The sequence below is a fragment of the Zea mays genome, chromosome 7, assembly GCF_902167145.1.
Source record: "Zea mays cultivar B73 chromosome 7, Zm-B73-REFERENCE-NAM-5.0, whole genome shotgun sequence".
Classification (NCBI taxonomy): domain Eukaryota; kingdom Viridiplantae; phylum Streptophyta; class Magnoliopsida; order Poales; family Poaceae; genus Zea; species Zea mays.
In genome coordinates this window covers 31,427,187-31,452,732 of record NC_050102.1, presented here as the reverse complement: position 1 = coordinate 31,452,732, position 25,546 = coordinate 31,427,187, and positions in this window count along the sequence as shown.

Here is a 25,546-nt window from a genome sequence, read left to right as displayed (position 1 = left end):
CACCTATTTCCTAAATGATTTTGGTGGTTGAATTGCCCAACACAAATCTTTGGACTAACTAGTTTGCTCTAGTCTATAAGTTATACAGGTGCCAAAGGTTCACAAAAAGCCAATAAAAAGACCAAGAAAAGGGTTCAATAAAAAGAGCAAGGGACAACCGAAGTGTGCCCTGGTCTGGCGCACCGGACTGTCCGGTGTGCCACCGGACAGTGTCCGGTGCACCAGGGGACTCCAAGCTGAACACTTCACCTTCGAGAATTCTCAGAGGCGCTTCGCTATAATTCACCGGACTGTCCAGTGCATCACCGGACAGTGTCCGGTGCCCTAGGGGAAAGCGGCTCTGAACTCGCCAGCTTCGGATTTTCGCTCCGCTAAAATTCACCGGACATGTCCGGTGCACACCAGACTGTCCGGTGAGCCAGCGGAGCAACGACTACTTCGCGCGCAACAGTCGTCTGCAACGCATTAAATGCGCGCCTGCGCGCGCAGAAGAGCAGGGCACGCGCGGGTGGCACACCGGACAGTCTACAGGACTTGTCCGGTGCACCACCAGACAGCCAGGCGGGCCCACAAGACAGAGCTCCAACGGTCGAACCCCAACGGTCTGCTGACGTGGCTGACGCACCGGACAGTGTCCGGTGGCGCACCGGACTGTCCGGTGCGCCATGCGACTGCAGCCTTCCAACGGCCACTTTGTGGTGGTTGGGGCTATAAATACCTCAACCACCCACATTCATTGACATCCAAGTTTTTCACTTCCCAACTACTTACAAGAGCTGGCATTCAATACAAGAAACATCAAAGAGATCAAATCCTCTCCCAACTCCACACAAAGCCTTAGCGATTAGAGAGAGTGATTTGTCGTGTTCATTTGAGCTCTTGCGCTTGGATCACTTCTTTTCTTTCTCAATCTTTCTTGAGATCAAACTCACTTGTAATTGAGGCAAGAGACACCAATTGTGTGGTGGTCCTTGCGGGAACTTTGTGTTCCATTTGTTTGAGAAGAAGAAGCTCACTCGGTCCGAGGGACCGTTTGAGAGAGGGAAAGGGTTGAAAGAGACCCGGTCTTTGTGACCACCTCAACGGGGAGTAGGTTTGCAAGAACCGAACCTCGGTAAAACAAATCCACGTGTCACACTCTTTATTCGCTTGCGATTTGTTTTGCACCCTCTCTCTCGAACTCGATTATATTTCTAACGCTAACCCGGCTTGTAGTTGTGACTAAGTTTGTAAATTTCAGATTCGCCCTATTCACCCCCCCTCTAGGTGACTTTCATAACTAGAGAGCCGGTGGTCTCGCACCGGCTGCCATCGATATAGTGAGGGAGGAAATAGTCGGGGCGTTCCGAAATAAGCTCGAAGTAAGCATGGTGTCTGGGGGGCAATCATATCGGAAACCTTATGACAGCCGATTTGATCACCACCCATACCCCAGGGAACTAGGATACCCAAATTCGCAAATTTTTCGGGTGACCAAGGAAAAACACGCGCGAATACATAGGCCAGTTCTTAACACAATTAGGAGAATTGGCCGACACAGAAGCATTTCGCGTGCGTTTATTTTCATTGTCTTTAACAGGAACCGCGTTCGCGTGGTACACCACTTTACCTCCTAATTCTATTTTGTCATGGGGGGAGTTAGAGCAAAATATCCATGATCACTTCTTTTCTAGTGATTATGAATTAGATCTGGTAGACCTAGTGGCCCTACGACAGGAGAAGGACGAATCAGTTAATGAATACATCCGGAGGTTCCGGGATACAAGAAACCGATGCTTCCAAATACACTTAGCAGAAAAACAGCTAGCAGGATTAGCCTTTAATGGACTGAGATATTATTTAAAAGAAAGACTAGAAGGCATCCAACTTTTCACGCTAGCACAATTACACCAGAGAGCTTTGGCTTGTGAAAGCCGAAGCAAAGAGACTGCCAAAACCATTCGTCACAATGTCCATATAGTAGAGTGCGACCAAAGTAGCTCGGACGACGAATCAACAGATGTATATGCTGCTGAAATGGTTTGGCCAAAGCAGGCCAAATCTTCGGCTTGTTCTTTCTTGCAACTGGTTCAAAAGAAACGGCAAGAGTAAGTTAAGTTTACATGTAATGTTGGTAAATGTGATAAAATATTTGATGAATTACTCAAAATGGCAACATTAAAATAAATCAAATTGTTCCATCCGCCGACGAGCTGAAACGTCGTGCATACTGCAAGTGGCATAACTCATTTTCTCATGCCACTAATGATTGTAATGTATTATGTCGACAGATTCAATCGGTCATTAACGAAGGACGATTGAAATTTCAGGAAATGCAGGTGGACACGGAGCCCTTTCCGATGAACATGATCGATTTTGAGGGCAAGAGGATCCTGGTTCGGCCAAACACAGCTGATAAAGGCAAAGACAAAGAGATAATCATCAGCAACGCAAGAGAGGCCGATGGGAATCATAAAATTTCTTGCAGGAAAGTAGTGGCCAAGAAGACTCTCGATGGAGGGGAGACTCTTAAAGTGACCATCACGACCCCCGGCACTGGGGGGCAAGCGCAGACCAAGGGGCAGGAGCAGGAGCCCGTGCTGCGCATCTTGGACGGTCTGACGCACAGGCGCAGACGGTTCGGGACCACGCCGGACAGTCCAGAGGATTCCAGCAGACGGTCCGGTCATACTCAAGACCCACAACGACCGCGTACCTTCAAACCACGACGACCAGAGATAGGTACGTGGAAAACAAATACATTTAAAGCAGCTGGACGACTGGTCAAATCTGGCCTGACTTTCGATCAATTATTGTCCAAATATGTGAAAAAGAAGGCCGGCCCTAGTGACCGGCCAGCAAAGCAACCTCGCTCGCCCATTCGTGAGCAATATCAGGTAAGACCGATGGGACCACCTCACCAATCGAAAAAATGGAAGGTCATACTGTCCAATTAAGACCTAACATACCTACATGGACACATCCACCCCCATATCCACCTATGTCATATCCATACGCATACATACCTCCACCATATGTCCCAAATCAAATGTGGGGCATGCCACCATATCCGTTTGGGATGCCACAATACCCTACTTGGGGGGCACCCCAAACATCTGTATTCAACAGGTTGGCACCACCAGTACAGTACCGATTGAGCGTCGCTCAATCCGATCACCAGACGGAGGCCCAACAAGATTGCCGGACTACTCGGCCTCAAAGGCCGACCAATCCGGTAGGGGGCATATGTCTGCAGCAATAGAAAGAACGACAAAAAAGGACATAATCAAAATAGGTACAACGGATGTCGTCATACAGAAAGAAAGTGAAGGGCCGATGATTTTTGGTGAATTGGCCAACACAAAGAAAACAGAAGATACGACTGCCATCAAAATAGCCGATCCAAAATACTCCATGCCTCTATGGTGCCCAGCAGGGTTAACATGGTACCAAAAGCAAAAATTACAGTGCCAAAGAGCAAAAGAGAGCCAGGAAAAGGAGGCGGAAAAGATATTCAATGACACACATCCATAGTACCCGCCACCGCAAAAGAAATGGAGACCAAAGGCCATTGAGGAAAAGCAAACGGCCACAAAAATAGAAAATAAAACAACACTTCTGCATCACCCTGCATGTATGGCAGACAGCCTGGCTAACAAGGCCAGACAATCTGCACCAGGCGCGGACCATCCGACCCCTGAGTTCGGACCGTCCGCACCACACCAGGACGCCTCTGACGATGTGCCAACACAAATGGAGGAGGACGACCTACTGGGAGAAGACCTGGTCGAATACGAAGCTTCTCCAGAACGCCCAGGTATGGATGTAAATGTTATTATATTTTACGCCAATTGTACTATTGTCGGCGATGATGAACCTGTTGTTGCCCAGTTTGATTTTGGTCCTAAAGAAGCCACCTTTACTAAACCAAAGGAATCGGTAAATCATTTAAAACCGCTCTTCGTGCGCGTTCACATTGATGGGATACCGATTGCTAAAATGTTGGTAGATGGAGGGGTGGCTGTAAATCTAATGCCTTATTCATTGTACAGAAAATTAGGTAAACAAGATGACGAACTTGTCAAGACCAACATGACCCTCAGCGGTGTTGGAACTGATAGTTCGATCAAAGCCAGGGGAGTCACGTCCGTTGAATTAACCATCGGGACTAAGACCCTTGCTGCTGCATTCTTCGTCGCCGATGTAGAAGGAAATTACAGTCTAATCCTAGGCAGAGATTGGATTCATGCCAACCAATGTATACCTTCTACATTACATCAAATGTTAATACAATGGGTAGGCGATGATATAGAACAAGTACATGCTGATGTATCAGCCTATATCACTGTGGCCGATGCCCCTGTACTCTGGACTTATGAGACTGCTACATGTCTCATAGGAGTAGATTTTTTTAATTACCAGTTCATAAGTATAGATAAGAAGGGTTTCATTCCTGTAATGCTAGAGCCGATGGAGAATTGGCTAAATCCTAAATAAAGTTTAAATGATGAGTACACACAAAATTCATGAGTCCTTGGTCACGGACAGTTCGGCTTTTAAGGCCGGATGGTCCGGTCTTTCACAAAACAGTTCGGACTTTAAGTCCAAACATCTACCACAGCGTAAAGACAGTATTACGGATGATCTGGCCCCTAAGACCGGAGAGTCCGCCAGCACACAAAGATCATCTGATTCCTCTGTGGGGGACATGATAGAGGAATTCAGAGACCTCGATAAACTAGGACAGGGGTTTACATCGGCCGATCCTTTGAAGGAAATCGACATAGGAGATGGTAAAACTCCAAGGCCGACTTTTGTAAACAAGACCCTGGAGACCAATCCTAGAAATGAGATGATCGGTCTATTGAAGGAATATTCGGATTGCTTGCTTGGAATTACACTGAGATGTCGGGATTAAGCCGAGAGATCGTAGAGCATCGGCTGCCCATTAAGTCTGGTTTCAGACCTTTCAAGCAGAGAGCTAGAACATTTCGTCCCGATATTCTCCCACGAATCAAGGACAAAATCCACCGGCTGCTAGAAGCTAATTTTATTAGACCTTGCAGATACGCAGAGTGGGTCTCCAATATTGTGCCTGTGGAGAAGAAGGAGTCAGGTAAGCTTAGAGTATGCATTGATTTTCGCAATTTAAATAGAGCAACTCCTAAAGATGAGTATCATATGCCCATAGCCGACACATTAATCAATAATGCATCAGGAAATAGAATTATTAGCTTTCTTGATGGTAATGCTGGATATAATCAGATTTTCATGGCCGAAGAAGATGCGTCTAAAACGGCCTTTATATGTCCAGGCTTCATTGGTTTATTTGAGTGGGTCGTCATGACATTTGGTCTAAAAAATGCTGGTGCTACTTATCAGAGGGCTATGAATTTGATCTTTCACGAGCTGTTGGGAAACACTGTGGAAGTCTACATTGATGATATTGTAGTAAAATCGGCTGAGTTTAGTTCTCATTTAGCTGATTTGCGCAAAGCCTTTGATAAGATGTGTCGGTATGGTTTGAAAATGAACCCACGTAAATGTGCTTTTGGAGTGTCGGCTGGTAAGTTTTTAGGATTTGTCATCCATGAACATGGTATAGAGATAGACCCTGACCGAATCAAGTCTATTCGGAATGTGGGACCTCCTACCTGTAAGGTCGAAGTGCAGAAGTTTCTCGGTAAGGTGAATTATTTATGAAGGTTTATTTCTAACCTAGCCGGGAAGATTGATGCCTTCACCCCTATCCTTCGGCTTAAGAATGATGCCGAATTCGCTTGGGGGGCAGAGCAGCAGGAAGCATTTGATCTCATTAAAAAATACTTGTCTTCGGCTCCCGTATTAAAAGCACCACAAGCAGGAGTACCATTCTGATTATACATTGCAGCTGAAGATAAGGTCATTGGGGCTGTTTTGACACAAGAAACTAAAGGAAAGGAGCATGTGGTGACATATCTAAGTCGGAGGTTGGTGGATGCTGAAATGAGGTACACTTTTATTGAGAAGTTATGCTTATGCTTGTTTTATGCATGCACCAAGTGTAGATGTTATTTACTGTCTAGTCATTGCACTATTTCTAGTCAAGCCGATGTGATCAAATACATGTTGCATAACCTAATTATGAGTGGTAGAATTGGTAAGTGGGCTTATGAACTCATAGAATATGACTTGGCCTATGAACCATTAAAATCTATGAGAGGCCAGGTCATAGCGGATTTTATTGTGGAACATCAGATTAATGATACTCATAAACTAGACATGTCATACCTCACTATTACTCCTTGGACTTTATATTTTGATGGATCGATTTGCAATGAAGGGCAAGGAATTGGCATCGTACTTCTTTCACCAAGTGATGTCTCATTCGACTTCTCTAGCCGATTGAAAACTTATTGCACTAACAATCAAGATGAATATGAGGCCCTTTTGTTCGGCTTAAAACTTTTAAATTGTATGGGAGTAAAACATGCGAAGGCATTTGGTGATTCTCAGCTGCTCGTCCAACAGGTGTTAGAAGAATATCAATGTTTTGATGGTACTCTAAATAGTTACCTTGAAAAATGTTGGGGCATAATTCATTGTTTTGACGAATTCAGTATTCGGCATATCTCTAGAGTTGAGAATCATAGAGCTAACAATTTGGCAAAAGATGCATCAGGTTATCGGATAAAGCGAGGAAGATTTCACAACACTGAAAATCTGATAACCAGTGCAGGGCCAATTCCCCAGGTCGCGGACCGTCCGAGTAGAGACTCTAGACTGTCCGGGGTTACCAGGAAAGTTCTCCCAATTGTTTCGGCTGATAATGAAGCGGTCGGGGAGGAAATCTCCCCGGCCGGGTGGCAGATTGCACCCGCCCAAAATCCTAAAGAGAGGAGGGGCCTAAGCGTTTTGCTTGCTACGAGACTGGTGGATCAACACACGAGAGCACGCGAGGGTTTAGAGTGGTTCGGGCCGCCGGAGCGTAATACCCTACTCCACTGTGTGATGTATTGCTTGGGAGCTTGTATGAACTTGTGAGTGTCTGCCTAAAGCTAGGTCTGAGAGCCTCTCCCTTTGTAACGTCGTATGCCTCCCCTTTTATAGCTGAAGGGGGGCATGCACAAAAGGACTGGGCCCCGACATGTGGGCCCAGGGACATAAAAAATATAGTGCTTGGTGTTGGGGCGAAGGCAAAGACGCCACCCTTCGCTCGAGGCCTTCGCTGCAGCCGCTGGTCCGACGGAGACAGCGGGCAGGAACACCCTTCGCAGGTCTCGGCACTTTGACGAAGGCCTGCGGCGACGTCCCACCACGGCGCGTCCTTGTTCAGTCCCAAGGCCCACGTGCGATCTGGCCCATTGTAACGGGCCCCGCGTGGCCGCCCCTGTATTACGGGCCTAACTTGTAAAGGAATACTTGTAATTACGGTCTGTAACCCTGCTTTATGGGAATATTCTGGGGATAAAATAGGTGTCTGAGGGCACATGCGTCCTTAACACAAGACGCTGGGCACTCAGATACCTATAAATACCCCCGCACAGTGCCCGTGAGAGGCTAGATCAACAGAGCTATTGCCCCCGTGCACGTAACCCTGTTGTCACCACTGTTCACCCTTGTTGGCCTCCTTGCTGCTGAGAGTGAGTTCCAACATTTGGCGCCCACCGTTCGTGATACGACAAAACCACCCGCGATGGCACCCAAGAGAGCTAACCCCAAGGCTGACGAGGCTGCGAAGGCAGCACTGCTGGCCGCAAGAAAGGGCAAGGCCCTCGTCCTCACCCAATCCACCCACCAAGAGCCCACTGAAGACAATGTTCCCCACACCGGCGAAGACGACACCTTCCGCACCTGCGGAACCGAAGGACAGTCACAGCCGCCCCCAGGCTTCGCTCCACTGGAAGGCGCGGACCTCACCGAGGACGGTGAGGTCCTCGGCGTCTCAACAGAAGAACAGCTGCAGCTGCGCGCCCTGCGCCTCAGGAACCGCAATCTCCAGAGGCAGAAAGAGATACTGGAGGCCAAGCGCCAGCGTGTGTCCGCATTAGCCAAAGTGCGGCAGATGATACGCGACGAGGAGCAGAAAGCCCAAGACCTCGAGCGCGAGATCGCGCTGATGCAGCGCGAAGGCCACCTCGGTCTACAGCAAGAGCCACCCCTCCAACAGCGCACACAACCAGAGGACACGCGCGAAGGCCACCTCGGCCGGCAGCATGGCCCACCCCTGCAGCACCGGGCGCAGCCGAAGAACCCGCGTTTCCCCCAGCATGACTACGTCTCCCAGCACGGCGCGCCATTCCAAGGGGTCAACTACCTCGACGAGCGAAGTCCCCTGGCGCCACACCTACAAGTGACGCCTTGGTCAGCTAACTTTCGAGCGGGGGCATACCCCAAGTACAACGGCAGCACCGACCCGGCGCAGTACATCATGAGTTATCAAGTCGCCGTTGCATCAGCCGGAGGAGACGACGCCACAATGGCGAAGTCTTTCATCATCGCACTAGAGGGCCCAGCACTCACCTGGTTCACCAGATTGCCTCCGCTGTCCATTGATTCGTGGCGAAGTCTCAGGGACAAGTTCCTCCTCAACTTCCAAGGGTACCGTCCAGACACCGACGCTTTGGCCGAGCTCTCGCTTTGCAAACAGCTGGAAAAGGAGACTCTGCGGGAGTATTACCGCAAGTTCTTAACACTCAAGTCACAGCTGCCCTCTGTCGACGATCAGATTGCCATCCACTACGCCATCAATGGCCTTCGGGCTGGCGTCCTCTACAGCCATTGTATCAGAGATCCACCCAAGAGCTTGCAGGAGCTATATCAGCTCTTCGAAAAATATGCCAAATCCGAAGAGCTCCACCAGCGCAAGGTTGAGTCACAGCGGAAGCCCAAAGATGCCCCGTAGTCCAGCCGCACGTGGACGAGGACTCCGCAACCAGACTCCGGTCGAGATGGCCGCAGTCAACAGCAAGTGCACAACATCGTCAATCAACAGCCTGCTGCTGATCCCCCTCGCCGCCAGGAATATCCCCCCCAGGGCCGCGGAAATGGAACACGCGGCAGGGGTCGAGGGCGGGCGCAGCAGCCGCCGCGTCGATTCTATTGCCTTTTCCACAGCGAAGACTGCGCCCACCAAACCAAAGACTGCCCCGAGACGAAGGCCACCAGAGACAGAATGGCGCGGGCGCAGCCAGCCGACAATCCCAGAATCGTCGCGCATAATTACCAGCCACCCCCTCCACCATATATCCACGCTCCCGCTCCGCATCCACCGCACCACGCTTACCAACACCATCAGGAAGTACAAATCGTACCTCCTCCACCCCCACCGCCACACCAGCAACACCAAAACATCCCCCACGCCCCAAAACAGGAAGACTTCGCCGATCAACCATATCGCGGAGTCATTCACATGATAACGGGGGGGTCCAGCACTGACTTCGACACCAAGCGGCAGAAGCGGGACCACTACCGCAGCATCAACCACGTCGCTGTCACTGGCCCAGTCGTGCAGACGAAGTGGTCCCACATACCGCTAACCTTCGACGCACGAGACGTCGACCTACGCAGCGCCCCCCACATCGACGCTATGGTCATCAATTGCAGCGTGGCAGGCTAGGACTTACACAAAGTCCTAGTCGACAACGGCAGTCAGGCGGACATCATCTTCCTCCACGCCTTCGACCGCATGGGTATAAGCCATAGCTTGCTGAAGCCTTCGGACAACCCGTTGTATGGTTTCGGCGGCAAGGGCACCTTTCCAGTTGGCAAGATAGAGTTGCCCCTCTCCTTCGGTGTAGCGCCCAATGCCCGAAGTGAGCAAGTAACCTTCGACATTGTCGACATGGTATATCCATACAACGCCATCATGGGCCGGGGCTCCATCAACAAGTTCGAAGCTGCCATCCACGGGTTGTACCTATGTATGAAGATACCAGGTCCGCTAGGCGCCATCACAGTCTACGGCAACCAGCAGACGGCGCGCAACATTGAGCGGGACTTCGTGCCCGGTCAGAGAAACATACACTGTCTCACGACCCAGCGCGAGGTCCCTGCGCCGGCCAGCCCAACCGACAAGCAGCACGACAAGGCGCAGTTGCAGTGCCAAGACGGGACCAAGACTGTCCCCCTCGATCAGGCCACACCCAAGCAGACAGTAACTATCAGCGAAGACCTCACCTCACTTGAAGAAGAGAAACTTCTCTGTTGCCTGGCCAAGAATAAAGATGTCTTCGCCTGGTCTGCCCTCGATCTGGTCGGAGTCAGCCGAGCCATAATTGAGCACAGCTTGGGCATTGACCCTTCGGTGCGACCCAAAAAGCAGAAGCTTCGCAAAATGTCAGACGAAAAGACAGAGGCCGCCAAGGCGGAGGTGCATCGCCTCCTGGAGGCTAAATTCATCGAGCCGGTGGCTTACCCCACGTGGCTCTCCAATGTTGTGATGGTGCAGAAAAAAAGCGGAAAATGGCGCATGTGCATAGACTTCACCAGTCTCAACAAGGCCTGCCCAAAGGACAATTTCCCGTTGCCGCGGATCGACAAAATAGTCGATAGCGCGGCCGGATGCGAGGTCATGTCCCTCCTCGACTGCTTCTCCGGCTATCACCAGATATACATGAAGGAGGAAGACAAGGCTAGCACCAGCTTTATAACACCCTTCGGCACTTATTGCTTTATCAGAATGCCGGAGGGTCTCAAGAATGCCGGATCCACCTTCTCCAGACTCACCAGAACAGTGCTCGAGGGGCAGGTCGGCAGAAACATATTCACATATGTGGACGACATCGTCGTCGCCAGCAAGAATAAGGAGGACCATCTCGCCGACCTAGCAGAGACATTCGCGAGCATGCGAGATGCACGACTCCGCCTAAACCCGGAAAAGTGCGTTTTCGGTGTTCGCCAGGGCAAGATATTGGGCTACCTAGTGTCCCGCCGCGGCATCGAGGCCAACCCAACCAAGATCCAGGCCATCGTCGATATGTCGCCTCCGCAGTCCACCAGGGACGTCCAGCGCCTGACAGGCAGGATGGCAGCTCTCAACAGATTCATCTCCAGGTCCGCCGAGCGAAGTCTCCCCTTCCTCAAAACACTCCGCGGAGCGAAGGACTTCGCTTGGGGACCGGAGCAAGCAGCGGCCTTCGCCTCACTAAAACAGTACTTGTCGGAGCTGGCCATCCTCACGAGCCCCGACTCCTCGCTCCCCTTATTGCTCTATGTCGCGGCTTCGCCGCACGCGGTCAGCGCGGCACTGGTGCAGGAGCAGACAATCGAGGGCGCAGTCAGACAGTGCCCTGTCTACTATGTCTCCGAAGTCCTGACACCGTCCAAATGCAACATGACAGAGCTGGAGAAGATAGCCTACGCAGTTGTTATGTCCTCGCGCAAGCTGCGTCATTATTTTGAAGCATTCAAGGTCCGAGTCACCTCAGACAGGGGGCTCGGCGAACTATTCAGGAACCCGGAGGCATCAGTGAGGATTGCCAAGTGGGCAGCCGAACTCTCCGGCTACCACATCAGCTTCGAGCCCAGAACAGCTATCAAGTCGCAAGTCCTGGCAGACTTCGTCGTCGACTGGACTGGACCAGTAACGCAGCCGGACCCATCCACAGAAAAGGTCTGGACTATCCATTGCGACGGTGCATGGTGTCATGCGGGGGCAGGCGTCGCTGCAGTCGTCACCTCGCCAGCCGGAGTCAAACACAGATATGCAGCACGCCTCAGCTTCGCTCTGGAATCCGACAAATGTACAAACAACATAGCAGAGTATGAAGCAGTCATCCTCGGCCTCCGCAAGCTAAGGGCCCTCGGAGTCACCACATGTATCATCAAAACAGACTCCAAGATAGTTGCCGGTCAGGTCGAGAAAGACTATGCAGCAAAAGACCCCGCCCTCATGCAATACCTCGCGGCTATCCGAAGTCTCGAGAGACAATTCAAGGGATTCACCCTGCAGCATGTGGATAGGGCCAAGAACGAGGAGGCCGATGCCTTAGCCAAGGCCGCCGCCAGGGGCGAGCCCCTGCCCTCCGACGTGTTTTTCCACACCATCGGCACTCCAGCTGTCCGGAGCCCCGAAGGGCTCCAGATAACTAATGATAGCGAAGGCCATCGTATAGTCAACCTAATCATGACAGAAGACTGGAGGGCACCAATAACCCTGTTCCTACAGGGGTACTATCTTCCAGCCGACGTCAGTGAGGCAAAGCGCCTCAGACATCGAAGCCGGGACTTCGCTCTGATCGAGGGCCAACTGTACAAGAAAGGGGTCAGTCAGCCAATGCTCAAATGCGTCACCGAAACCGAAGGCATGCAGATCCTACGCGAAGTCCACAGTGGCACGTGCGGCTCGCACGCGGGGCCAAGGGCCCTGGCTGCCAAGGTGATCCGTCAAGGGTTTTACTGGCCCGCAATGATCTGCGCCGCAAATCGGGTCACGAGGTCCTGCGAAGCCTGCCAGAAGTTCTCCCCTCGGTCAGGCAACCCCTCGCAATATACAAAGCTGATTGCCCATACATGGCCTCTCCAGCGCTGGGGCCTGGACATCGTCGGGCCCCTGCCCACCGCTCAGGGGAACCTTAAGTTCGCCTTCGTAGCTGTCGAATACTTCACCAAATGGATTGAAGCGAGGGCTGTTTCCACAATCACATCAAAGACTGCCCAAAAATTCTTCTGGCAGAACATCGTTTGCCGCTTCGGAGTACCGTCCGAGCTAACAGTCGACAACGGCAAGCAGTTCGACAGCCAAGATTTCAAGGATTTTTGTTTCTCCATCGGCACCAAGCTTGCCTTCGCTTCAGTCTATCATCCGCAGTCCAACGGGGTCGTGGAGCGCGCCAATGGGAAAATATTCACAGCTGTCAAAAAGATGCTCCTCGATGAAAGAAAAGGCAGATGGACCGATTTATTACCAGAGGCAGTCTGGGCGCTAAACACAACCGAGTGCAGGGCGACCGGGTTCACTCCTTTCCGCCTTCTATACGGATCGGAGGCAATGACCCCGCAAGAAATAAAGCATGGGTCCCCGCGTACAGTTCCGTCAGCCGTCCCCGACGTGGATGAGCCAACTTCAAAAGATCTCATTGACGGAGACCGGGTCTTCGCCCTACAGGCCCTAAACAAATATCAGGCCCAGACCAAAGCATGGCGCGACCGCGCAGTCATCCCGAGGGAGTTCAGCGAGGGGGACCTCGTACTCATCCGAACAGCTCGGACGGAGTCCAAGGGCAAATTAGAGCCCAAGTGGGAGGGCCCCTTCATAGTCAAGTCAAAAGCTTCCCCCAGTGCTTACAGGCTCACAACGCCAAACGGCGAGGACCTAGAGCACTCCTGGAACGTCGACAACCTTCGCAAATTTTTTGTTTGACCCATTTAGGGCTGATTTCGCCCTTGTAATTCGCCGCAAACAATCTTGTACCGGCCCGCACTCTTTTCCTCCCGGGGGGTGAGGTTTTTAACGAGGCGGAGCCATGTAATATATGTGAGAAAAATCCCCCGCAAAAAAGCATGTGTCGAAAAAAGACCGCAACAACGGTCTTCGGCATTCGACCAATTCGAAGTCACCGCGAGGCTAAGCGCTAGCCACCCTCGCGTGCGACCAATCCGCGCAGAAGTCGCCTAAGGGTGCAGCCGGACTTAGCACAACAAGTGCGCAAAAATCCGAAGTCTATCGCGAAGACTATCCGCGCAGAAGTCGCCTAAGGGTGCAGCCGGACTTAGCACAACAAGTGCGCAAAAATCCGAAGTCTATCGCGAAGACTATCCGCGCAGAAGTCGCCTAAGGGTGCAGCCGGACTTAGCACAACAAGTGCGCAAAAATCCGAAGTCTATCGCGAAGACTATCCGCGCAGAAGTCGCCTAAGGGTGCAGCCGGACTTAGCACAACAAGTGCGCAAAAATCCGAAGTCTATCGCGAAGACTATCCGCGCAGAAGTCGCCTAAGGGTGCAGCCGGACTTAGCACAACAAGTGTGCAAAAATCCGAAGTCTATCGCGAAGACTATCCGCGCAGAAGTCGCCTAAGGGTGCAGCCGGACTAAGCACAAGCGCGCAAAAATCCGAAGCCTATCGCAAAGACTTCGCGCAAGAGCCGCCTAAGGGCGCAGCCGACCCAGTACAACAAAAGCGGAAACGACACCAAGACCAATTACAATCATGCTGGCACAGCATAACCAGTCACACCAGACAAAGTACACAGCCCTCGCAGGCACAGGCACGCGAGGGCACACAACTCCATTTTACAAGCCCTTACACATACACAAGCGAGGGCACCGCGCCCTACATCGGCTCAACCTTAGGAATAATCCCCATCTCTCTATAATTAAACAACATTATCCTAAGCTCCTCACCCGCAAAAAGGCTTCGCAGCTCCCCTTCCCCTGCACCAGCGTCGGCCGGCAAAGACAGCAGCTCCTGCCGACCAGCCCTGCTAACGCGAAGCCGGGCCCCTTCCTCCGCACTAATCCTACGCTTTGCAACCGCCCTTCGCCGTCGGTGCCCGGTGTTAGGACCGGGCACGTCTGGCGCGTCCACAGCATGTGACGCAGCCTCCGCCGCAGCCACGTCCAAGGCCGCAAAATAATCCAAGTCCCCCTCCGAAGACTCCTCAGTCCACTCAACCGAGCTCCCAGAGTCAGTAAAATCAAAAAACTCAGAAACAGACCCACCATATTGATTTCCATCTTCCGCGGTCGAAGCCGCCAAAAACTCAGTAGTAGCGGTTGCGTGCGCAGGCCCAAAATCTTGAACCTGCGCAGCAACCAAAATTCAGTACAACACCCAAAAATTCCTCAACCCTAAACACCACCTATGCCACCTGCGAAGGCCCTGCCGCTGCGGGAGCCTCCGCCGAGGCCTCCGCCGCTGCCTCCGCCGCCACCTCCGCTGGATCTTCAGCGCTCGGCACAGCAGCTGCGGGGGCATCGGGCGCGCCTTCGGCCACCTTTGGGGGAAGGTCTTCGCCGGCCGCAGCAGGTGCAGGGGCGCCTGGTGCATCTTCCACGGTCTCCGGGGTCGGTCCCGGGGCGACTCCAGTCGCGGCCTCCGCAGGGGTCGTCTCCGGGTCAGGCGGCGCGCTGTTCAGCGCCCCGAAGTCGTCCACCCGCTCGCCGCGCTCCGCCTAAGACAAAACGCACAAAAATTCAGCAAACACACGCACAGACCGCATCCAGAAGACGCCGAGCAAACGACAACGTTACCTGAGCCCTCGCAGCCTCGGCCCGCGCCCGAACCATCTCACGACCGTATGAACCCCACATCCGGTCATAAAGGGCCCCGCCGGATTCCTTCACCACGGGGTCTTCGACCTCAAAGATATCTCGCCCAAAATCCTCATCCGCCTGGTCGAGGGCCTCAAAGTGCCGGCAGCCTTCGCGAGAGAGCGCGTTCATCGCTGCCTCGCAGGTGACCAGGGAGGTGAACGACATTAACCCCGCCAAGACAGTGGGGAGCTCCTGCAGTTCCTCCTGCACCCATTCCAGACAGCGAAGTCCGGCCTCTCGCTCCGGCACCTCGAAGTCACCCGTCCGCACACCCAGCTCGCGATATGTAGTCATGAGCTGCGTGCGCGTCCGTTCGGCCTCCGCCCGCATCGCGGCCTCGACCCCCTCCGCGCGGCTCTCCAGGGCAGTAAGCCGCCGCTGCAGCTCTCCGGCGAGCTCCTTGGCGATATTGCCTTCCGCCCGCGCCAGCCTGGCCTCCGCCTGAGCAGCCTGCTCTTTGGCGATGGCTTCGTTGGCCTCCCTCCTCTCCCCCGCCAGCTGGCGCCGGAAGTCAGCCTTCTCCTTCTCCAAGGCGGCCACCTTCTCCACCAGTTTGCGGCACTTGCTGTCGGAGGCCGACTTCTCACGGACAGCGTCAGCATGTTGCGTCCGAAGTCTCTCGACCTCGGCAGACAAAGCTGCCGTAAGGGCCCCCGACGCGGTGCGGCTGGTGAAGTCAGCCACCTGCAGAACACACGTAAGGCCGTTACGTAAAAAAAAATGAGTGTGTATGTCTCGGAGGGCGGAGAGGGAATAGCTCGGCGGACCTGACTCAGCGCCTCCGCCGCTCGACTCAACGCCTCCGTCGCTCCCTTCAGCCGGCGGGTCGCCACGCCCGCCTCGTCCCTGACCAGTGCGAGGGCAGACACCTCGCCTCCGGCGCCAAGGGCCTCTCCCCCCGCCTTCGGCGCTGGCGCAGCCGTCGCGATCGCCGCGCCTGGCATAACTAGAGCAAGCGGGCCCTCGTCCGACCCTGCAACGCGTCAACGAATTAAAAAAAACAAAAAACAAAGAAAAAAAGAAGAAAAAAAAATGTGTGCATATATTTATTTATACAGACTTACCCCCAAGATAATCCTCCACATTAATCTCGGTGCCGAAGTCGGCAACGCGTTTACCGGGCAGCGGTAACGTTCGGGCCGCCTTCGCAGCCTCCGCCACTCCGCTGGCTGACGGCACCACCTTCGTCAGCCTGGGGCCTCCGACGCCCACCGTCACCTCCGGCGCCTTGCCAGGCGCAGAGGCGCCCACCTTCGCCGGCAGCGGCGGCTTGCCTCCGCCGGAGGCCTCCGCCTTCGCCGTTCCCCGCAGCCTTTTCGGCCGAGCTTCGTGAACCCTCACAGTCGCCTGGCGTTTTCGCGCCGCCCCTTGGCGATCCTTGTCCATCACTGCCCACACAACATGACCGATATTTCGCCCATAAGGAAAAACTCTCCACCGATGAACCATACGAGATGTAAAACAGTCCTCCTCAGCCGCGCAGGGGATAGGAATGTCTTTAGGCCAACAACCCCCGGTAACCCTCAGCATCTGAGCCGAAGACTCCCGGAGCTCGGGCGAAGACATCCTCTCCCCCGGGGCCGCACACGTCCTCATTAACTCTCTAGCGAAACTATCAGACACCCCAAGTCTTCCCATCGCAGTACCTAATTTTCTCTTTTTCGAGGAGGCGGCGGCCTCCAGCGCAGGGTCGCCTCCAGTCTCCACCGCCGGTTTCTTCCCACGGCGGTCTGCTTCGTCTTGACCAGGGTAGCCGTCGTACGGCAGCTGATTCAATTCGAAGACCCTGTTCAAACGTTCATTTGACCCGCGGATGTCAAAGCTGCGCTGGCCCTCCGTCCTCGGCACGTAGCGCCCCACGAGCCGCACCGCCAAGCCCTCCGCATCACGCACAAAGGCGGCCGGGTCACGGTTTCGCAAATTCAGTGCGAAGGCAGGACTTCGCACCACCCTTCCTCCGTGAAAGGGCATCTGGCGAGGGCATACTTCGCCCAGCGCCCAGCCGTGCGCCAAGGGCCAGACCCCGTACGCCACGAACTCTTCAACCAAATCTCGACCGCTGCTCTGACCGGCGGCGCACCGAAGGGCCCCTTCGTCTGCGTCATCTTCTGCTACCTCATAAGGCGGATACGCAGAGTAATAGTGAGAGCACATTAAGGACACGGGGAGCCCTTCATGGCCTTCGACAGTAGCCTCAGCAACATAAAACCAAAATTCATTCCAATTGCCCCACTTGTTGCGGGCGCACGGGACCAACTCCACTACTGGCATTGTGGTCTTGCCGGTCTTCGGCGTGAATGTGCATGACCCGAACTGGGCAACTCCGTCCTCAACCATCCTTTTCTGCCAATGCAAACAATAATTCTTCGCAAAAACTTCAACTGACGGTTGTCCGCCGTACGAAGTCGTCGCCCAAACATACTTCGCCAGCGCCACTATGGCGTTCGGTGTCAGCTGATGTATTTGAACGCTGAATCTACGCAGGACTTCGCTGACAAAACGGTGCGCAGGCAAGCGGAGTCCGGCGACGAAGAACGCCTCGAAAACAACCAACTCGCCCTCCGGCTCGGGGACTTCCTCCGTCCCCGGAGCACGGGCGACCCCGCCGCCAAAGTAGCCCAACCGCTGCATATCTTCAATACGGGCTGACGTCATCCGTGACACACCAAATTCAACAGAGTCGCCGGCGCGCAACTCCTCCACCTCCACGTTACTCAACGTCTCCTCAGACGAGGCGGCGGCCGGCGACGCGGCGTCGGCGGAGGAAGAAGAGGATGGCATTGCTACGTACCGTCGTCGGCGGCGGGCGGTCTGCTTCACTCGAGCCAGAACGCCGGCGAGCAAAGGGAGCAGCGGAGGAAAAGGAGCGGCAAGACGGCGGGCGGCTAGGGTTTTTACGGAGCGCGGAAGGCAGAGTTCAAACAGCGCCTCCCCCGCCCCCTTTTATAGGCAGGGCGCGGCTCTTCGGGAAACCCGCAATCCGACAGGCCGCGACGCTTCGGGAAACCCGCAATCCAACAGTACGCCGTCCATCAACGGTCACATCAAAAACCCCCGCGGAACCACTTCGAGCGAGGGCAGCGTCTCCGCCATCTAGCGACGTCTTCGGCACCAGGTGACTTTGTCGAACTGGTCCCTCGGAGGGCAAATGTTGGGGCGAAGGCAAAGACGCCACCCTTCGCTCGAGGCCTTCGCTGCAGCCGCTGGTCCGACGGAGACAGCGGGCAGGAACACCCTTCGCAGGTCTCGGCACTTTGACGAAGGCCTGCGGCGACGTCCCACCACGGCGCGTCCTCGTTCAGTCCCAAGGCCCACGTGCGATCTGGCCCATTGTAACGGGCCCCGCGTGGCCGCCCCTGTATTTCGGGCCTAACTTGTAAAGGAATACTTGTAATTACGGTCTGTAACCCTGCTTTATGGGAATATTCTGGGGATAAAATGGGTGTCTGAGGGCACATGCGTCCTTAACACAAGACGCTGGGCACTCAGATACCTATAAATACCCCCGCACAGTGCCCGTGAGAGGCTAGATCAACAGAGCTATTGCCCCCGTGCACGTAACCCTGTTGTCACCACTGTTCACCCTTGTTGGCCTCCTTGCTGCTGAGAGTGAGTTCCAGCACTTGGATCCTCTAATGTCTGTTGCCGAGGCAATCTTCTTGTGCCCTGGCGCTCGAGGTCTGCGTATCCTTGGCGTGCACGGGAAGCTTCTTGTGGAAGAGAAGATGAGTATAGCGCGCCGCTCGGCACGGGCGCACTGTTTGCCAGCAGACCTAGCAGGCGCGCCACCTGCTGGATGACCTTGACGCCGCTTGCCAGCGAATGGGACGGGACGCATTAAATACTGAGAGGGCACGTCACCCGTCAGCGCAGTGGCAGGCGGCGCGTCTTTTCCTCAATAAATGTAGGGGTTGCATGACTTCTCGTCAGGTTCGGCCCGGTAGCTTATGTCATGGGCCACAAGCAGCGGGTCTCTGCCTGAGCGGGAAGTGGAGGGCAAGGCCCGCACACGTGTTAGCACCGGACCCCTGCACACACCAGGGTCCTTCTCGTTCCGGACCCTGCTGGAGTTCAGACCTACCCAGAGGCTCCGGACTTATATGTATATAGGGGTCCGGTGTCCTTCTGTGGGGGTCCAGACTTACTGAGGTGTGGTGTCTTTCCTTGCCACGTGGTGCCCTTTGGCCTGCCCATCCGGTGGGGTCAGGCGCCGTCCTCCGTGTGGCTAGGAGACGTTGCATGGGTGCGGTGTCTTCATGCTGTAGGAGAGGGTACCCCTGATTTAGGGTACCGATAGTGGCCCCCGGTCCCGACTCAGGGGAGGATGCGAGCCTGTAGGTGGGACCAGAGTCTGATCGGCGGTTGGACCGCTGCTTCCGTGCGCCTGTTGCTACAATTACTGCCGGCCCGCCTATGGCCACGCCAACTGTCGTGCCTATTCCCACGGCTGACTGACCCGTGACTGTCGTACTTAACGGCACTGTTGGGCCATGCGCGGGGCTGCCTCGAGTCGCTGCACTGGATCTGAAAAATTTACCTTTTTAGAATCCCATGACAGCCCTGAGAAGACGTGGCATTGGCGTAGGCGGTGGTGCGTTTTCTTTGCACACGGTAACCGACGCGCCGGTTACATGGCGTGTGGGCCTGGGCCCCTGAGTTGGACCACCAGTTGCGGCGGAGCTGAGGGAGCGCACAGCCGCGGGACGGTTGTACGCTTCTTGCGTGGCGGTTCACCTCTTTGATCGCTGGATACGGCGAAGATGAAGGGGCGCTTAATCGTGGGGCAGTTGCATGCCCCTTGCGCGGCGGTTCGCCTTCCTGACCGCTGGTTGCCCCGAAAATGAAGGGGCGCGTAACCGCCGGGCAGTCGTACGCTCCTTCTTAGGGTTAGTTTGCATGACATGCGGGGCCTGGCCCCCGTGTCATAAGGTGAGATCCTTGGTGCACGCCGGGGGAGACTTCACCCGTGACGCTTCAGGGGCGCGAGCGGGGAGATCTGCCTTTAAAAAGGGGTCGATCTCTCGGGCAGTAGTCATGCCTTGCTCCTCTTGCGACCACCGCACCCTTTCACCTTCTGGGCCTCCCAATGGGGTGCGTCGGTGTTCTCTAGAGGGATTCGCTTCAAGGTCGTCTCTTTCGGTGACTTCACCATCGGAGAGCGTGCGCTCGTGGTGGTGTCGCCGATCTTGTCTTCTTTCTTCTGCTGTTGGAGGGGTGCAACCCATGGGGGTTGGCATCCTTCCACCATTCGGCTTCAAGGATTTTCATCATGCAGCTCGACTGCAGTCCCCCACCGGCGGTCACCTAGGAGGATGACCACCAGCCTTGTGGTGGGGAGAAGCAAGCCGGGCTGCGGCCTCTCTCCCACCCCCAGCTTCAAGGATGTTCATCATCCTCGCTGGGGTGGAAGGTGGGTTGAGCCGGGGCCCTACCCTCCGTATGGGTTGGTGACCCGCTTCTTCCTCTAGCATTCGGAGGGGGAGGGTGTTCACCAATCCTGCGGGGGGGGACCTTGGCTACACAGGGCCGGCCGACTGCAGGCTGTCAGCTGCAGCGTGTCTAGCCCTTTGGGGCTAGATGGCTCTGGTGCCGCCTCCGACGCTGCCTCCTGTCGTCTGGTCGGGGCGTGGTTGCCCATCCACCGCACGGGCGACAGTCGCGCCGTGCGCGGGTTTGCCACATCCATGGCTTCCCCTGCCCGCCGGGCGCACTAGGGGACCGTACAAGACGTCGTACGCCGCGACGGTGGCGGCGGCGTTCTTGGATGGTCTTGTCCTCACTCTTGTTGGTTGAACGGGAGCGGGAACCCCTTCGTGCGTGCTGAGGCAGCCGCCACCCACCGGTGCAGAGGTGGTCACCGCCGCTAGTGAGGCTACCTCTTGCAGAGGTGGTTGCCTCCGCTGGTGAGGGCATCAGAGCCATCTGCCGCTGAGTCCCCGACTCTTTGGTTTTAATGGCCTCATTGTCACCCCCCGTAGGAGGACGGGGGCGAGGACCTTTTCACAGTAGCGCTCGCCCTAAGGCGATCGCTGCTGCTGTCTAGCCGCCCGAGGCGGAGGTCGTTGTCAATGCTGGTGCAGAGGTGGTCGCTGCTGCCGGTGATCCGTCGATGTAGAGGTGGTCGCCGCCGTTGGTGGGGCTGTCCGGAGCCAGCTTCCAACGCGACTCCCGTTGGTGCAATGTAGTCCATTCCTGCAGAAATGGAGCTAGGGTCCCACTTGTAAGGGAATGTAATGACATTTGCTTGATAGCAAAATGTAATAACATATGTATGCATGATTTTAGCCTGGGAAGCCCAGTTGTGTGTCCGAACCCCCTAGATGGTGGCTTCAAGTACTAAGACACCTGCCGCAGGGCAGTGGAGTATGCAGGCTCACGGTACGGGACCAGGCTGAGCGGCTACATGGCTTCTGGACCCCCCTAGGAGACAAGTGCATGTTCTTCAAAGCCGGACCTCCAGGTTGTTGGACGCACATGACTATAGTTTTAAATACTAGGACACCCGTCATGGAGTGGTGGAGTGTGCAGGATTTTGGGTACGGAACCAGGCTAACCGGCCACACAGGCTCTGGACCACCCTATGGAACGGGCATCCGTTCTTTAGAACCGGCCCCCAGGCCCTCCCCTGTTTTTGTAAAGTAATAGATATTATCTATTAAGCAGTATTTAACACTTATCTGTGTGTTGCTCGATCTTGTTGTTAACTTCCCATGGTACATGGCCCCCCGCCTGGGGTGTAGGCTCGATGTGTCGAGGCTGGACACCAGCGTGTATAAAAGAGTTGTCAACGGCCTTCGAGAGGCAGCCTCACCGAGACATGGATCTGTATACAACTTTAGCTAAAGAGCGTTAGTGATACACCCGTAGACCCCGTCATTTGGCATTTTTCATCCTTTGATACATGCTCGGTGTTGGGGACTTGTTCTCAAATGCTATGAGTTAAGAACAAGGCAACACAGAGAATGTTAAACGATAAAGTCCTTCGTCCTTTGAAGCATTATTTCCCTTAGGATATAACGATCTTCGGACGAAGGTCATGAAGGACGAACCTTCATCATCACAGTATACGATAATGAAAGACGAAGCATATGAAACATAAAAGATAACATGAATAATCATATAACATCATTCATTTAACTTTATTATATCATCATAGATAAATAGAGACAATATCGAATTATAAATGTACCTTCGGCTTGGAAGGAGATGAAAATACAAGTGTGACGCAGAAGCAAATGCCAAGTCAACGTGAACAGTACGGGGGTACTGTTCACCTATTTATAGGCACGGGGTACAACCCATACAAAATTACATACATGCCCTTTACATTTGGTGATAATTCTATAGCACTCTATCGAGGTCTAAATGGCATTTTCATCTTTAAGTCGGTTCCCTTTTCTGCGAACATGCCGAAGCTTTCCTGCTTCACAGCTTCGGCGCTGTGTCAACCTTTGTAGCTTTTCCCTTTTTGATACGAGTCCGAAGATACCTGCTCACACATTTTAAGCCGCTTCTCCCTTGAAGACCTTCGGCGACGAAGCATAGACCCAACAGTAGCCCCTTTCGCGGTGCTAGATCGTTTTTCGTAACGAGCTTGATCCGTGAAAAAAGTCTCTTAAGCTTCGGGGAGCCGAAGGTCCAAAAAACACCTTCCCTGAGCTCGTTGTCGAGAAACGATTTAATTTCCCAGCACGCAGCGGTCCCACCTTGCAGAGTTTACTGTTTGTCCCTGCGGTCCACCGCGCAGCGAGCGCAAGCGGGTGTGCGCCTGGTGTAAAAACTCTGGCGCTTCGCCTTCTTACCTGCAGCACTATATAAACAGACGAGTAGGTGTGAAGTTACCACAGCATTCATTGCTATTTGCACTGTTTTCCTGCCAAAATTTTTAACCATCGCCGAAGCTTGTCTATTAGAAACGAACGAAGCTCCAGTTTGAAACCTGCTTCGGAGGAAGAAAATTTTAAAGTTTCACAAGTTCATAATTGAATGGCCAGAGTCCGCTCTACCGCCAGGGTTGAGCGTGAGGGGGAGGAAACTGAAGCTTCGGAGACTCTTCCCATCTCCGAAGCCATGCAACGATCGGGTCTAGTGACTTCAGAAAAGATCCCTCATGATGATGCAAAACAAGCAGAACAAGCAATCGCTGAAGCAGAGGAAGAAGATATTGAGGAAACTGATTCCGAAGATGATTACCGCATTGCCATGCCAAGCAAGCCGAGCCACTTGGACTTCGGGAAATCTACTGTTTCGAAGGCTGATTTGTCCAAGATGGTAAAAGCGGGCTTTTTTACTGAAAATCAGAAGAAGTTGTTGCGCTTCGGTGGAGAAGAGACTACCCCGAAGCCAGAGAAGGATGAGATTGTTATTTTTAAAAGTTTTCTAAAGGCTGGATTAAGGTTCCCCCTACATGGGATTATTGGAGAGGTACTGAAGAGGTTCGGTATCTATTTTCATCAGCTGACCCCTAACGCTATCGTTAGGCTTATTGTTTATATCTGGGCACTCCGAAGCCAAGCAGTGGAAACATTTGCAGACAGCTTCTGCCGGGTTCACGAGCTACATTATCAAACAAAGGCTAGAAAAGATGGATTACACGATAATTTTGGTTGCTACAACTTTGCCTATCGGAAAACTACAAAGTTCCCTGTAATTAGCTACCGAAGCAAGTGGGCAGCAGGCTGGAAATCAGAGTGGTTCTATGTCAAGGTTGATGACGACAAGGAAAAGCTTGTACAAAGCCCGCTGGAATTAATCTTCGGAGAAACCCGACCTCGCTGCAATATGACACCCGAAGGTCCAACACAACAAGCAATGAGTGAATTCAGAATTATTGCAGAGCATATTAGCACAAGGGACCTGGTTCAAGAGTTTTTAGCATTCAAAGTTTTTCCCAGTTTGAGAGAATGGGAAATGCCGAAGCTACAGGGGGAAAAGAAAGAAGGTGAACTCGTACGTTTACCTTACTATTTCAAGTTTAAAAAGTACTTTAAAGCACCTTGCCAAGAGTGGCTAGATACGATTGAAGCAATGTGTAATGAAATACTTGGCAATTATTCCAAAAAAGAAGATCAATTGATGACCGCAGCCTTCGGCACTCGTCCGAAACGAAGGCTAAATCGAGTGTTGGACGCCTTGGGTTTCGAATACCCAGACTACGAAAATCTGAACAAAGGTGCCGGAGGCCAAAAAAGGAAAAGGGGAACTGAAGCCTTAGATGAAGGTGAAAAAGAGCCAGTAACGAAGAAAATTCCGAAGAAAAGGAAAGCTTCTTCTCCGAAGCAACAAATTTCCGGAGCAGAAGAAACTCCCGCATCACCTTCTGCTGCTGTTGTTGAGGAAATTCTGAAGGTAATGACTGAATCCTTACCTGCGAAGCTAAGTCCACTGGGTCCTCAACTGACAAAGTTTTTTCAGAAGGACAAGGAGCCCGAGAAATCGAAGAAAACAATCAAGGCAAGGAAACAAAGAATCATTACCGTGACAGAGGTAATTGACAAAACGCCGCCAAGAGCTTCGGCCCAAAAAACACGAGCAGCTTTAGAGGGGGCAGATATTGAAATTGCACCTTCGGAGGCCGCAGCCGCCGAAGTTACCTCAGCTGAAGATTTGAATTTAGAGAGCACAATTGAACATATTGACCAAATGCTGCTAGACATGGCTGCAGAAGAAGCTGCCACTGCTGCCGAAGAGACTGTGACCGCAGCGTTAAAGAAAGGAAAAGAAATTGCTGATGAAGCTTCAGAAAACGAAGCCTTCGCGTTCCAAAACTTAGTTGGAGAACATCTAACAAAAGCTGAAATAGAAGAGCTTAAAGAGTATGCCCAATCCTGTGGATACAAACCTGGGGCACTCCTCTTCGGAGGCGTTGATGACGAGAAATTAGAGTGTATTCGGGACCAAACAGGGGCCAAAGTTATCAGTACTCTGTCCAAGAGTATTGGATTCCCGAAGCTAGAAACAGACATCAGCCGCTACCGACGACAACATGTCGTTGGTAGTTTATTTTACTCCAACTTCAAGGTGAATGACTTGTCCCTTAACCTTTATTGCTTCTAATAAAAACATGTCTGACGAAGGTTGTGTTTGTGTAGAGTATGTTATTGAGCAAAGCCTTGCAAATGCAGCAAGATCTTGAAGATAAAAAGCATGAAATTATAATCGGAAATTTGGAAAACAAAATAAAGGAGCAATCAGATGCTTTTGAGAAAAAGAACTTTGAGCTCCAGGCAGCCGAAGGCTTACTGGCGGAAGCTGAAGCAAAAATATCAGAACTGAACTCGAAGCTTCTCCGCCAGTCTGAGCAGTTCGAACGAGAAAAACAAGATCTCAATG